This window comes from Talpa occidentalis, unplaced genomic scaffold (genome assembly GCF_014898055.3).
Source record: "Talpa occidentalis isolate TD23 unplaced genomic scaffold, MPIMG_talOcc4v2.1, whole genome shotgun sequence".
NCBI classification, from domain to species: Eukaryota; Metazoa; Chordata; class Mammalia; order Eulipotyphla; family Talpidae; genus Talpa; species Talpa occidentalis.
Window position 1 is genome coordinate 134,759,269 of NW_026555331.1, and position 13,158 is coordinate 134,772,426.

General features: G+C 37.1%; 1 protein-coding gene across 13 annotated transcripts in view; it reads left to right on the forward strand.

Moving 5' to 3' along the window:
- Positions 1-482: 482 nt before the first annotated feature.
- The window catches only part of LOC119246254 (hyaluronidase PH-20-like), a 28,111-nt gene continuing 15,435 nt past the window's right edge, over positions 483-13,158 (forward strand). For 3 of the 13 annotated variants that reach the window (XM_054692614.1, XM_054692615.1, XM_054692605.1), the window contains exons 1-3: positions 483-824; positions 4,670-4,949; positions 11,010-11,039. The gene's annotated coding sequence lies outside the window, so the exon portion shown is untranslated. The other 10 variants (XM_054692603.1, XM_054692604.1, XM_054692609.1 and 7 more) reach the window with 10 other exon arrangements.

Consider the following 13,158-nt stretch of genomic DNA (forward strand, 5'->3'; position numbering starts at 1 on the left):
TTCACTTGAGTATTGGGGAAATACACACTCAGTAGTGCAGAAAGTGTTAACTGATACAAAATCTTTAAGACTTAGCATTAAAAGACCTCCCTTGGTGGAGCGCTGCGCTGTGAAGCTGTTCGCAGCCTCTGCAGCTACATTTCGATCCTGGCCGACCGGCGAGGGTCCCACATGGTGCGGCAGACCTCTCCTGTCTCACCTGCTGCTACCCTCAGCAGTGCATTTCAGTCAGTCTGCCTCTTCTGTTCCCTGCTCTGTCTATGGGGAATCCTCTCACCCTCCCACGAATCTGGCCTGTACCCTGGTTCTTGTATAAATAAAATAAAATCTTAAAAAAAATTTTTTTTAAATGGTTGAATGAATAAATGAAGCAAATGGCACCTACCATGTGGTAGGTGACTCTAAAACATCTCCTCAATGTCCTTCTGTGATGTCTGAGGCATCTCTAGGGGGACTCCGCGGGAACCTACTAGACTATTACGTCACAAAAATCTAAATAGAAGCAAACACGGCTTAGAATTCAAGCAAGGGAGAGAAAGACATTTTTACTTAGGTTCTGGACCAGATCAGTCAGTATCATAAAATCGACTTTCATCACTTGCAAGCAACTAGATCGAAGGAGATCGGTGCTTGGTGCCTCGGGGTGCCCTAACCTGGCTTGTAGAGATCCTTGTCACGAGGTGATTCTTAAGAGAGCGTGCCGAGAAGCAGCCCAGTCAAAACTGGAGTAGTGCACGGGCCATTGAATAATTTAAGGAGAAAAGCGAACAACAGGCTACAGAGGAAACTGAAGGCACCAGCACCTGCGGAGTGGGCAGCATTTGGTAAAAAGCCGCTTTCAGCGCGAGAGGGTTTCTTACAGCAGGTGCGGGCGGGTACCTTGAGAGCACCGAGGCCGGCTTCCCCTCAAGCATAGGCTTGGAGCAAGTTTGGGGGTGCAAGGCTTATTCCTGAAGTACAGGGAGGCACCTGAGGGCCAACCAATTTAGGCACATGTATGACCAAAAATAATGGAAACTCCACAATTTTGTCACTAGCAGGATATGGAAGGGGCAGGCTGGAGGGTGGAACCGTCTTGGTCCCTTCTGGTTGTTTCCGGAGTCATGGTTCAGTTGCTTCCAGAGTCACCGACTAGCAACTCCATCCAACTCTAGAAGCGACTTGAGGGTTCCTGGCCTAATTTTAGCCGTCTATTAGTTTGGGACCTTGATTCTAGTGTCTCTCATATTCTCTCTCTCTCTCTCTCTCTCTCAATCTCTCTCTCTCCCTCCCCCAAGCACTTTCTAGAATTCTAAAATTTTATTCTAAATCCCTAAAGATAGTCAGAAACATCTGAACAGTCATCCACAGATCCCTAGAGCCAGAGAACCTACCTAACGTTACTGCAATTGGAGTACAGTCCTCATTTACATCGCAGAACTAGGAGCCTCCAGGCCTTTGCCAGTGGAGTAGATATGGCTGAAGTCTGAATCCAAGAGACTAGGCTAAATTCCTTGACCTTAGGTAAAGAGAACTTGAGTAGTGTCTATCAAATGGAGCCAACACTTATACTTACTTCATGGGGTCATTGGGATTAATGTGCGGAGGCTGAGATAGAGGAGAGGAAGGGAGAGGAAAGAGAAGAAGAGAGAAAAGTGAAAATATTAGTGACTAGTCTACTCTCTCTCAGACTTGGGACTCAAGCTACGGTAGATTCAGGCCACTGGCCTTGTCCTCCTTTTCCCGCTTTGCCTTAATATCACCAAGTGGGTAGGCTCAGTGCTCACAGTTCTACACTTCACCCAGTCTTCGTTTATTTTCCTGAGGAAGTTATGTGTAGCAAAGTTGCACTTAACTAATTACTGTTGGCAAAGTTAGAAGGTAATATGCATTAAGCAGAAGGTAAAATATTCCCATAAATGAAATTTACCTTTCATTTCAGGAGTGTTAGTCTTTTAGTTCACATAATTTCTTATTTATTTTTTAAAGATCTATTTCATTTAATTTTGCATACAAGAGCTGGGGTGTAGGTCAGAGGTGCAGGGGGTGAGAGGATTCACCAAAGACAAAGTGGGGAGCAGAACAGGCAGATTGACTTGAAATACAGTGCTGAGACAAGCAGCAGGGGGAGCAGGAGAGGTGTGCTGCACCATGTGTGTCAGCTCCCAGGACAGGGATTGACTCATGTTGCAGTGGCTGCCAATAGCTGCCGATAGCTTGATAGTGCTGAGAATTAACCCCTTGTGCCTTCAGGGAGGCCCCAATTTCTTATTCTTAGTGCTTAGTCTACATGATGTGGAAATCTAGTTAATTTAAAATATAGTATTTATATTCTCCTGATCACAATGGGGAGACCTAAGTTAAAACAGGAAACGTCACTTGTCAATGCTGTAACCTTTACTCATTTGGAGTAAATGCAAAAAGAAACAATAGCCCAGTGAAAAAAAACTAAACAATGAGGTCATCATTCCATCAAAGTTATCTAAACACTGAAGAGGCAATTGGTGGTAGAGAGAGAGAACTGCCCTTGAGTCTGATTAAATGCATACCTTTGAATATATTTAGACTGAGATTTAATTCCATTTTTTCCCAATGAAGTTGATTCCAACAGCAGAGTACAACAGTAATCGTAAAAGCAGAAAGTTGTTTGTCACTTATGTACCATATTAGATGATTAAAACCCACTCTCCCTTTTCAGAAAATGTGATGTTTGTTTCATGTGTTCATCTCCATGATAGTAACTCACCAAACAGATGTCATTTAAAGAGCAAGAACCTCAGAATTAGTTGGGTTTTCTATTTTGTGATGGCAGGCAAATTATTTAAAAATTCTTATGATTATTTCCTCATTTGGAAAATGAGGATGATTCTTAACCCTGCTGTTACTATGGCCTTTACATACTGTAATTATCTACTAAAAGCCCTTAGGTGACTGTATAATCAGTTGTTGATTGATTTTTAGATATTTTGTTGACATTGCCTTTTTGTGAAGGAATAAAATAAGCCTCCTCTTCCCTAAGTTGTCTAGAACAAACTTTTCCCAATATGTATCACCTTGGCGTGTGGAGCTTAAGGTCAATCAAGCTCCTGTAGGCTTTAAGAAAAACTGCTAGTCTCTTGATTTCTTAGAGGAATGAAGATTGGGGGTATAACTCAGATTTAAGGTTATCTCTGGAAATGAACTTGCTGTCAGAGAAACCCATCTGTAGTTACAGAATATCTGGTTTTTATGAGCCACACTCCCCTCCTCATATAAGTTCCGCTCCTCTATCCTTGAAGTCTCGGCCCCTATCCCCTTCATTAACTCAAGAATAAATACCTTCAGTCTATTCTATTTAGAATATACAGCCTGGTAAATTCTCCATATGCATGTAGTTAAATTTGTCCTTTTCTCCTACTAATCTGTCTGATGTTCATTTGTTTGCTCAACACAGGATGAACCTACAGGAATAAAGGGAAAATTTCTCCTCTGTTCCTACACCTACCAACATTGTCTCTTAATGAAACTAGTGAAAAACGTGCTGTTCTCATGTTAATATTCACGTCGTAACACACATCACATATATGGCGAAGCACTTAGGGCCATCAATACATACTACTTATAACTTAGATTTTTAAAAGTGTGGTTACTATCTGTTAAGAATGAAAGGCAAAATAAGGCATATGCAATTCCATAAAAACAATATTTTTGGTCAAAGCCATAAAAATTCATTAAGCAGCTAAATACTAATTAGATGCAACCTTGGGAGACTCACTTCTCTGTAATTAAGTTGACAAGGGAGCACGTGCCTTGAAATTCTTTTAACTCTTTCAAGTTATTTGTTATCTGTTATTTGTACTGGTTTTGCTTTTTGCTTTTGTTTTTGTTCGTAGCCAAAGAGTAGGTTTTGTAAAGGTCATGTCCCCATGGCTCAACCTCATATTTGATCCATTCCCCAACCTCATCGTGGGTCCAAACCCTTCTGAAATTCTGAAGTAGAACAGTCCCCAATCCTAATGAATATTCTTGAATATTTTCATAGCTGATTTCCCTGTCTACTCAGAGTGCCTTCCTTTCCTGTGCCTTCTCCCAATTTGTGAGTCTCAGGGACACTCCCATTCTGTCATAATATATCCAGGTTCTTAGAGGCCTGTTGCTCTAGCACAGTGTCTCTCTTGTCTCAGGTGAGTAGCTCATGCACTCCTGATTCCTTTATGTAAGGAGCCAAACACAACTGCCGACTCTTGTCATCCACAAGGGTCAATCTGCTGAGGCTTTTATGGAGTGGAGTACTGTAGAGGGGCAGACATACCTACAAATGTTAATGCATCTCCATAAAGTCACTAGAAGGTTGAAGTAAGTTAATTTTTCTTTGTGGACAGCATCAGTCACATTTTTTGTGTATGCAATTTTCAAAATGTCTTGTTTATTTCAATAACACCAGCAATAATGATTGTTCTTGCCTTGTAGATGTAATAACCATACAGGTAGTGAAAGTAAGTTGGTTTCATTTTGATATTGAGAAATAATCTTGTGAATGATTGCTTCTCTGACTTTTGGTAAATGCTCTTCTTCTTTTGTAAGATAGGAACAAAACCTGTCTGTTTGTCCAAACAGAAATATAACAATTAAATTTTTTAACACTATAACTTGCTTTGCCATTATTTGTTTCAAATATTACTTACTTCTATCCCATTTACATATTCCATAGGTCTCATTTAAAAGACTGAAAACTGTCCAGACCACTCACATTTGACAATTCAGAGAAATATTTCAACTGGGCTGAGGGAAGAGAGCTTGAAGGCTAAACCTGAACAAATTATTTTCTTCTGCATTCCTCCACCACAGTGTACAAAAGGTAGCCAAATTAATGCAACACACACTAAGCCTTGAGTCAGTCTGATCTGCTCATAGAGTGATGACCCATGAAGACTTTCTCATACAGGTTCCCTCCTAGATCATCCTGGGTGGTGAGGAATGCCATCACGAAGGTATGACTCCATCGTCAGGTCTGACACCACTGTAATCTGAATTTGCTGAGTGCAGGGGACCAGCCTTCGGCAAAATGTCGTGTAAGGGGTTTTTGAAAGGATTCGACGGCGTCGGCGAAAACGAAAGGGCTGAGGGGAAGGGGGTGAGGTAGAATGAGGAGACACTGACACTTGGTGAGGTGTTAGTATTTTTTGTCGAGAGACTTAGTAGGTCTTTATTTATTTTTAGTAAGTAGAAAAAAAAAATACATTTTCATGTGTAAAGCAGAAACAATTAGTGTGTTTTATTTTTATGGACTACTGGCTTATACAGGTCCCAGCAAGACGGTAGCCTTTAAGGTTAATAGATAAAAAACTAGACTTAACACTAAAACTTATTATTTTAGTTAGACAATTATTTAAAACAGTGGATAGCCGTCAGTGTATTCCCATTAGCTAAAGTCTCAGCATTAAAAGACTATTTTATTTACATGGCCTTTAGCCGGAGACCAGCTGTTGCTTCGTTATTAGAATTTTTTTTTTACCTAGAAATTTTTTAACTTAGTTTTATTTAAAAACTTTTTAAAGAATCTTTAAGAGAAAACAAAAAAGAAGGACATATTATAACTGTTGTATTGCAATGTTTGTCAGGCATGCTCAATAAGTTGTATTTATTGTCAAGTGGGCCAAATTGTTTAATAATTAGTTTTTAATAGATAATTTTTTGTGCTGTTTATTTGCAGTATACTGATGTATATAATGTAGTGTTTAATGTACTTTTTGGGAAATTTTTTTTTTTTATGATCAAGAACAAAAAATGAAGGAATATTAGATTTTTAGCCCCACGGTGTGAGGCACAAGGAATTTTCAGCCCCATGGTGTGAGGCTCTTTAGCTTTGGCCCCACGGTGTGAGGCCCTTTGAGCTTTGCTGCTTGCCAGTGTCTTATTTGGCTGGGGCATTAAGGCCTTCTGTAGCATTTTGTTGTTGTTGTTGTTTTTGGCCATTATTTGTATAATTTGTAATTTAACACGTGTCTGATTGATAGCACAGAAAAGTAATTTGGTAAACAATGGGAAGAGTATTAAAATAATTATGGTGACAAGCAAAACGACACCTAAGGTAATAAATGATGGGAACCAGGCGGCCTTAGTGGTATAATGTTGTAAGGAAGCCAGGAAGGAAGCAGCAACTTTTGCAGGGATGGAGGAGGGGACATGAGCTAAACTAATTGTCTTAATATTTTTTTGTAGAGTAGTAAGGTTTAGGGAAACATTTGTGTTATTTTAAATACCCAGTAAATGATTTTTGACATTATTTTAAGAAACAGAAGAAGAGTTATAAACATGTGGAGTGACACAAATTTATTTGTAATTAGAATGACATTTGGTAGTTAAATGTATTTTGATGTGTTGAATTTGATTACCAATATGTAAAAGTGATTTTTTTAAGAACATTTAAGTGAGTCTTAAATTTGTTATTAGTATGGTCTTGGATAATTAAAGTGTGTGTGATGTTATGAGATAAATTATTAACATGGGAGGCAGTGTGAATTTGTTGCACGAGAGCAACAGAACAAATAATAGCAATAAGGGTCGTAATACTCAGTATAAGCCCCGCTACAAGTCTTTTGGAGCCACACAGACCCTGTTAAACAAGCTGAAGAGCATACAGTCCAATGTCATTATACCAAGGCTGTTGTAAGTTTACAGGGAGCATGACATAAGGAGGTTGATGGAAGGTAACAAAAGTTGCTTTAAGACAATGAGCTAACAGAGGTAATACAGTTGGCGAGGACGCAGCCAGTACAATTAACATGAAAAGTATGGTGATGATAAGTAATGGTTAAATGTCCGGGGCCCTCAACGAGGAGGGCATGAGGGGGGCCCACACAAGCACATATGGTGAAAGTACGAACAGAATGTCCAGGTCCGGGAAAAAGCACAGGTGAAGTGGTGGTAAGGAGGCGAAACAAGTCCGGGTATGCACGGGAACCATTTGAAGTGTTGACGATGTAGGCGGGAGTAATTTATCCAGCTGAATACCACCGAGTGACAGGTTTTAGAGGTGGGATGAGGCGATTTGACCGGTTGCAGATAAGAGCGTTCTGCAGGAGAAACCTATAATCCTTGGGGACATTAGTGGCGGATGTAACTGCTCCAAGATCTGAAAAATCATAAATAGAAAGATTAATCTGGTAAGGCTGGTAGCGAAGTTCTGTAGAGAGAAACGTACAAGTATGCCAAGTGGGAAATTTATGATTTTTGTCAATAGTATTTTAGGAGTTATTTGAGTTGTAAATTGAACAGGCTGGTGCAGGGAAGATGATGATCTTTCAGCAGGGGATTTGGAGCAATGGCATCTTGGAGGAGGTGGATAGGGTCCCAGAGGGCTGTACCTACGCATCTTGGGGCGATGTGTCGGTGAAGGCTTTTGAAACATGGTGTTGGATTAGTCTGTCAGGAATTTAAATTGGGCCTTCTGGATTTTGTGGAAAGATACAAGTATAGTTTCTCTTATGTGTTAATAATATATTAGGGCCTTTTTATGTTTCAGAAAGGAGATTTTTTTACATAACTTGAGGTTTAGGGTTCAGTTGGTCAGGATTTTAATGTTTATTAACTGGTGACTTTTTTGAGAATTACAATTTAAATAATTGATGACAAACATAGCATGAGTTAAAATATGATGAGTCGAACTATGTTTAAAATTAGATTGTTGTAGTTTATTTATTTGAGACTTTAAAGTTTGGTGGGCTCTTTTAACAATAGCTTGCCCTTGTGGATTATAAGGAATTTTTGTAGAATGACCAATTTGAAACGAGGCATAAAATTTTTTAAAGGCAGAGGATGCATATGCAGGAGCATTGTCAGTTTTAATAGCATGAGGTTTGTCAGCATAGGCAAAACAAAACATGAAGTGTTGAGAGACATCTTTAAAAGCCTCTTTAGTTCGGACAGTAGCCATAATAACATGACAAAATGTGTTTATGGAGACATGGACAAAACTGAGTCTTCCAAAACTAGTAACATGAGTGACATTCATTTGCCAGAGATTATTTGGTCTGAGGCCTCGTGGGTTCACCCCCATCGGAAGTGAAGGGTGAGCAGTGGGGCAAACTGAGCATTTGTGAACAATTTTTTGGGCTGTTTTTTGAGTCAGATGGACTTGTTTCCACAGTGAAGCGACATTTTGGTGATGAAGGGCATGATTATTAATTGCCTTCTGTACTGTGAATGCTGCTGTTTGAGTTAACAAATCAGCCAGCTCATTCCCACAAGCTAGATGACCTGGTAATTTAGAATGACCACGAATATGGCCAACATACACTCTGTCCTGGATTTTATTAAAGTTTGTAGTTCCAATAGCTGTGGAGCAATGTTAGTTTTAGTATTAGTAATTACAGTAGTCTCAATATTAGGAAATAATTTGGTTACATATTGGGAATTAGTTAAAAAGGTTAAATGGCTGATTTTGTCAAATTTTAAATACTGTGAGAACTGTGAATAATTTAGTTTTTTGGGCTGAGGTTTTAGTTGTCTGGATATACTTTGGTTTGTCATTGATAACGAAAGTAGCTCTACCATTGGAAGAGCCATCCGTAAACACAAGTGCAGCAGGTTCTGGCAAAGGCACAGCACTAACAATGGTTGGAAAAATAAAAGCCTGCTTCTTAAAGAAATGAAGCACAGGGTCGGGAGGCAAATGAAACTTTATTTTACCTGAAAAAGATTGCAGGGCTATTTGTCAGTCATTACTTAAACTAAGCAAGTCATTAAGTTGTTTTTTTTGTAAGGTAAAACAAGAACAGGAAATTCTTGGCCAAGAAGTTCAATGCTCCTATGCCTTTTTTTTTTAGACTTCTAAATGAGCGACTTTATTATAAAGCAGCTTAAAATGAAGGTCTTCCAGAAGTCATCAGCAGAAATTTCCATTTAATGAGAAAATACCTGCCCTCTAAATGCCTGGAATCATGTTGGTGTTTTGTATTGGGGTTTGCAGTGATTTTTTTTAATTCATCAGCACAAAACAAATTTTTTGAGGAAAAGGGAAAGAACAACTCCTGCATAGACACAGGCAGGCAGAGAGCTGGCAGGGTTGACAATTAACAAACACTTGACACTTGAAAAAAAATTGCATGCATAGTTTGGTGTGAATACTCAGGACTGGGGTTATTGGGTCATGTCACATGGTATTTTATGAGCTTTATAAGCAACTGCCAAACTTCTTCCCAAAGTGCTTGCACTGTTTTGCGATCCCACAGCTATGTTTGAGAGGTCCAGTTGCTACATATACTTATCAACATCAGGCATTGTCAGTCTTTTTGTTTTGATTATAGTCCTTCTTCTGAGTGTGTGGCAATGTCTCATTGTGGTTTCATTTGCATTTCCTTTATGACAATGTTGAGCATTTTTTCACAGGTTTATTAGACACTTTTTTTTTAAATAATAAATTTTATTTTTATATTCCCCATACAATTGCAACCCCCCCATTTTGACCTATAATCCGGTCAAAAAATGGGCAGAAGAGCTAAAAAGAAACTTCTCTGAAGAGGAAATGCAAATGGCCAGCAGGCATATGAAAAAATGTTCCACATCACTTGTAATCAGGAAAATGCAAATCAAAACTACCATGAGATACCATCTTACACCAGTGAGAATGGCGCATATTAAGAAAACTAGCAACAACAAATGTTGGCGAGGGTGTGGAGAAAAAGGAACTCTCCTGCACTGCTGGTGGGAATGCAAACTGGTCCAACCACTATGGAGAGCTGTGTGGAGATTTCTTGACCTACTAAACATAGAGCTTCCATATGATCCAGCCATTCCACTCCTAGGTATTTACCCAAAGGACACAGAAACATCAATTCCAAAGAACACCTGCACCCCTATGTTTATAGCAGCACTGTTTACAATAGCTAAGCTTTGGAAACAGCCCAAATGCCCAAAATAGATGACTGGATCAAGAAGATGTGGTACATATATAGCATGTAATATTACTCAGCATTCAAAAAAGATAAACACATGCAATTTGCAGCAACATGGATGGCGCTGGAAGGGATCATGCTCAGCGAAATAAGCCAGAAAGAAAGAGAAAAATACCGGATGGTCTCACTCATAGCAGGAATCTAGAAAACTTAAATAATGGACCAGGAAAATGAATAACTATAAGAAAGTGAAAATCAAAATCAACAAACAACTATGAACCAGAGACACTTTTTGGGGGGTGAGGGGCGGGAGGGGAGGGATTGGGGTCCTATGCCTTTTTTTAACAATTAATGTAGTTACTTGGGAAGCATAGGGACAAACAACCTTTTTTGCAGTAACTGGTAAATGTAACCATTTCAGTGGCCCCTTTTGCCACAAAACACCTGTTGGTGTGTGCGGGGTGGCCAAAATTATGAACTCCCAATGCTTAGTATAATTTAGTTGCAACAGTTGTTGATTGTTGAGTGCATCATTGACCTTTTGTAAGGCTAGTGTTGCCTTAGGTGTTAATTGCCTAGGGGAGTTAGGATTAGAATCATTTTTTAACACATCAAACAGTGGACATAAATTAGCTGTGGTTAGTTGCAGATGAGTTTTTATTCAATTTATGTCTTTAAGTAGTTTTTGAAAATTATTTAATGTTTGTAAAGAGTCTGTTTGTAGCTGTAGTTTTTGTGGTGACACAGTTAAAGAACGAACAATCCTTTCCAAATAATTAATTGGCGGAGAAGTTTGAATTTTTTTTGGTGCCACCACAAGTTCATAACTTTGCAGCAAAGTTACCAGATGGGCCAAGGCCTGATTCAACAAGTCCACTTGAGCGTTACTTATTAAAATATTATTTATATAATGAACACAGTAAATGGAAGGGTACTTATTTTTAAAGGATGACAAAACCAAATTTATAAATTTTTGACATTAAGTTGGACTGTTTTTTATGCCCTGAGGGAGAATTTTTTATTTATACCATTGAAACGGCCTTTTTAAATTTACTGATGGGACACTAAATGCAAATTTTTTGCAGTCTTGGGGATGTAAAGGGATGGTAAAAAAGCAATTTTGTAAATTAATAATAATAACATGTTTATTTTTAGGGATGGCCACAGGTGATGGCAAACCTGATTGTAAGTATTTATTTTGTATAGTAACATTTATTGTTTTTAAATTTTGTAACAGTTTTTATTTTTTTAACAATAAAAATTGAGGTATTTTATGGTCCTGAAATTAATTGATTTGTATTAATTGATTTTGTATTAGGTTTGTTACAGTCTGTATTTTTTTTTTTTTGTAAGAGGCCACTGCTCAACCCACAGTGGTTTATTATTTTTTTAGGTGATTGGGTCGGCTGCAACTCGAGCAATGGCCCTTAGGTTAAATTTTGACCGTACCCCAAACCGGCCTTAGAGCTTTTGGGAACTGGCTTAATTGGAGCTGTTTTTCCATAAAGATTTTTTTTTAACCCTTGGTTAGGGTGAAAGCCCATTTGTAACATTTGTGATGTAACTATATTATTAGGGCTGAAAATTAATGTTTTTATTTGTGATAACACAACTCTTTTCCATAATGTCATAGAAAGGGAAGGAATAACATAAGGTTGAGAAGTTTCAGACACCTGCTTATTATTTTAATTTAAAATTTGAGAACTTTTTGTCACATTTTGTGTTGATTCCAGTCTGACCAAAGTAGAGGGCGTGGCTTTTGTGGGCCAGGTGTTAGGTTAAGTAACATTAGTACCAGTGTTTAACAATTTTTAATTGTTTTTTTTATAGACATTACTAAAACTTTTAACAAATTATGATAGTGGTATTTTTTTAGTAATTCAGAACACAAGGAGGGGCTTTGTGTGTTCGCCACCCCAAAATATTACTTTAAACATTGTAGTTTTTAAAATTGACTTAAAAACAGTATAGTTTAGTTTTACTTGGTAAAGTTAATATGACAAAAAAATTTACATATGTAGGTAAATATATATACACATACACACTTTTTTAGTCAAGAAAAGAAAAACACTTTAAAGATACATTTAAATAGTAAATTATTAATATTTAACATAATTTTAATGTATATATGTTTTGAATTATATTATAAAATTTGAACTAGTTTTTGTATATTAAAAATTTTGGGTTATGATTTTAAAATTTGTTTTTATGAGAACTTATATAGGCGCATTTATGATTAGTCCTCTGGAGGTAAAAAACAAAATAAAACAAAAGCACAAAAACAGACATAAACAGACACAGAGATTTTTTGATATACATTTAAAATTTTGGCCATGTATGTATATTTTAAGAGATAGTTATTTTACCAATTGTGTGAATATATTGAGGTTTAGAATTTTGTTCAAAAATGTCTGTATTATTACTTTATATTTTACCAGGTTAGTTTTAACAAGAAACTTAACCTTTACAGGTTTAATAAGTAAATTTAAAAGCTTTTATTTAACCAATAAGTATTTTGTATAGCTTGTTAGCAAGTCAAAAGTAACTCAACAGTTTTTGTCTAAGACAATTTAGACTTTAAAATTAGAGAAACACAGGGAAATAGAACTTTTTTTTTGTAGAATGAACCAAAATAGTTTTTTAAGGCGGACAATAGAAAAGCTTAGTCCCCCACAGCAGGAAGGCAGTAGAGACCTGCCAGTGATTCCAACACTGGAGAAAAAGTTCAGGCAGCTGCTTGTTGAGATCAAGGGCAGCCCCCACCTGTCCACTGTAGCGGGTTTATACTATTTTAATAAAAATCTTATAGTTATATTATAGTTATATAGTTTTATATAGTTATATTTAACCATTTTTTATTACTTTACCAATTGTGAATAAATTTTGAATACTGTTATTTAGAAATGTCTTATTTATTTATTTATTTATTTTAAAAGAAACAAATGGCAAAACTCTAACAGGGGGAACCTAGCCTTTTTCCCAAATAATTAACAGGAAAAGATTGGAGTAGTTTTTTTTTTTTTATTTAAGATTATGACATGTTATTTTTTACTTGTTTTTGAGTTTTTATTTTTATTTTAACAATTTTAGTTAAGTCTGGGTTGGAAATTTGGGCTGGATTTTGGAATGGTCTCATAATTGGGAGCCGATGCCTCTGCAAAGAGGTTAGTATTGGCTTTAGAATTAATTTTTGGCTTTTGAAAAATAATTTTACTATTTCAAGAATTTAATTACTTTTTTTAATACTGCAGGCTATTTTTTTTTACCTTTTGTTTTGTATTTTTTATTTTGCCTTCAGCCAGGC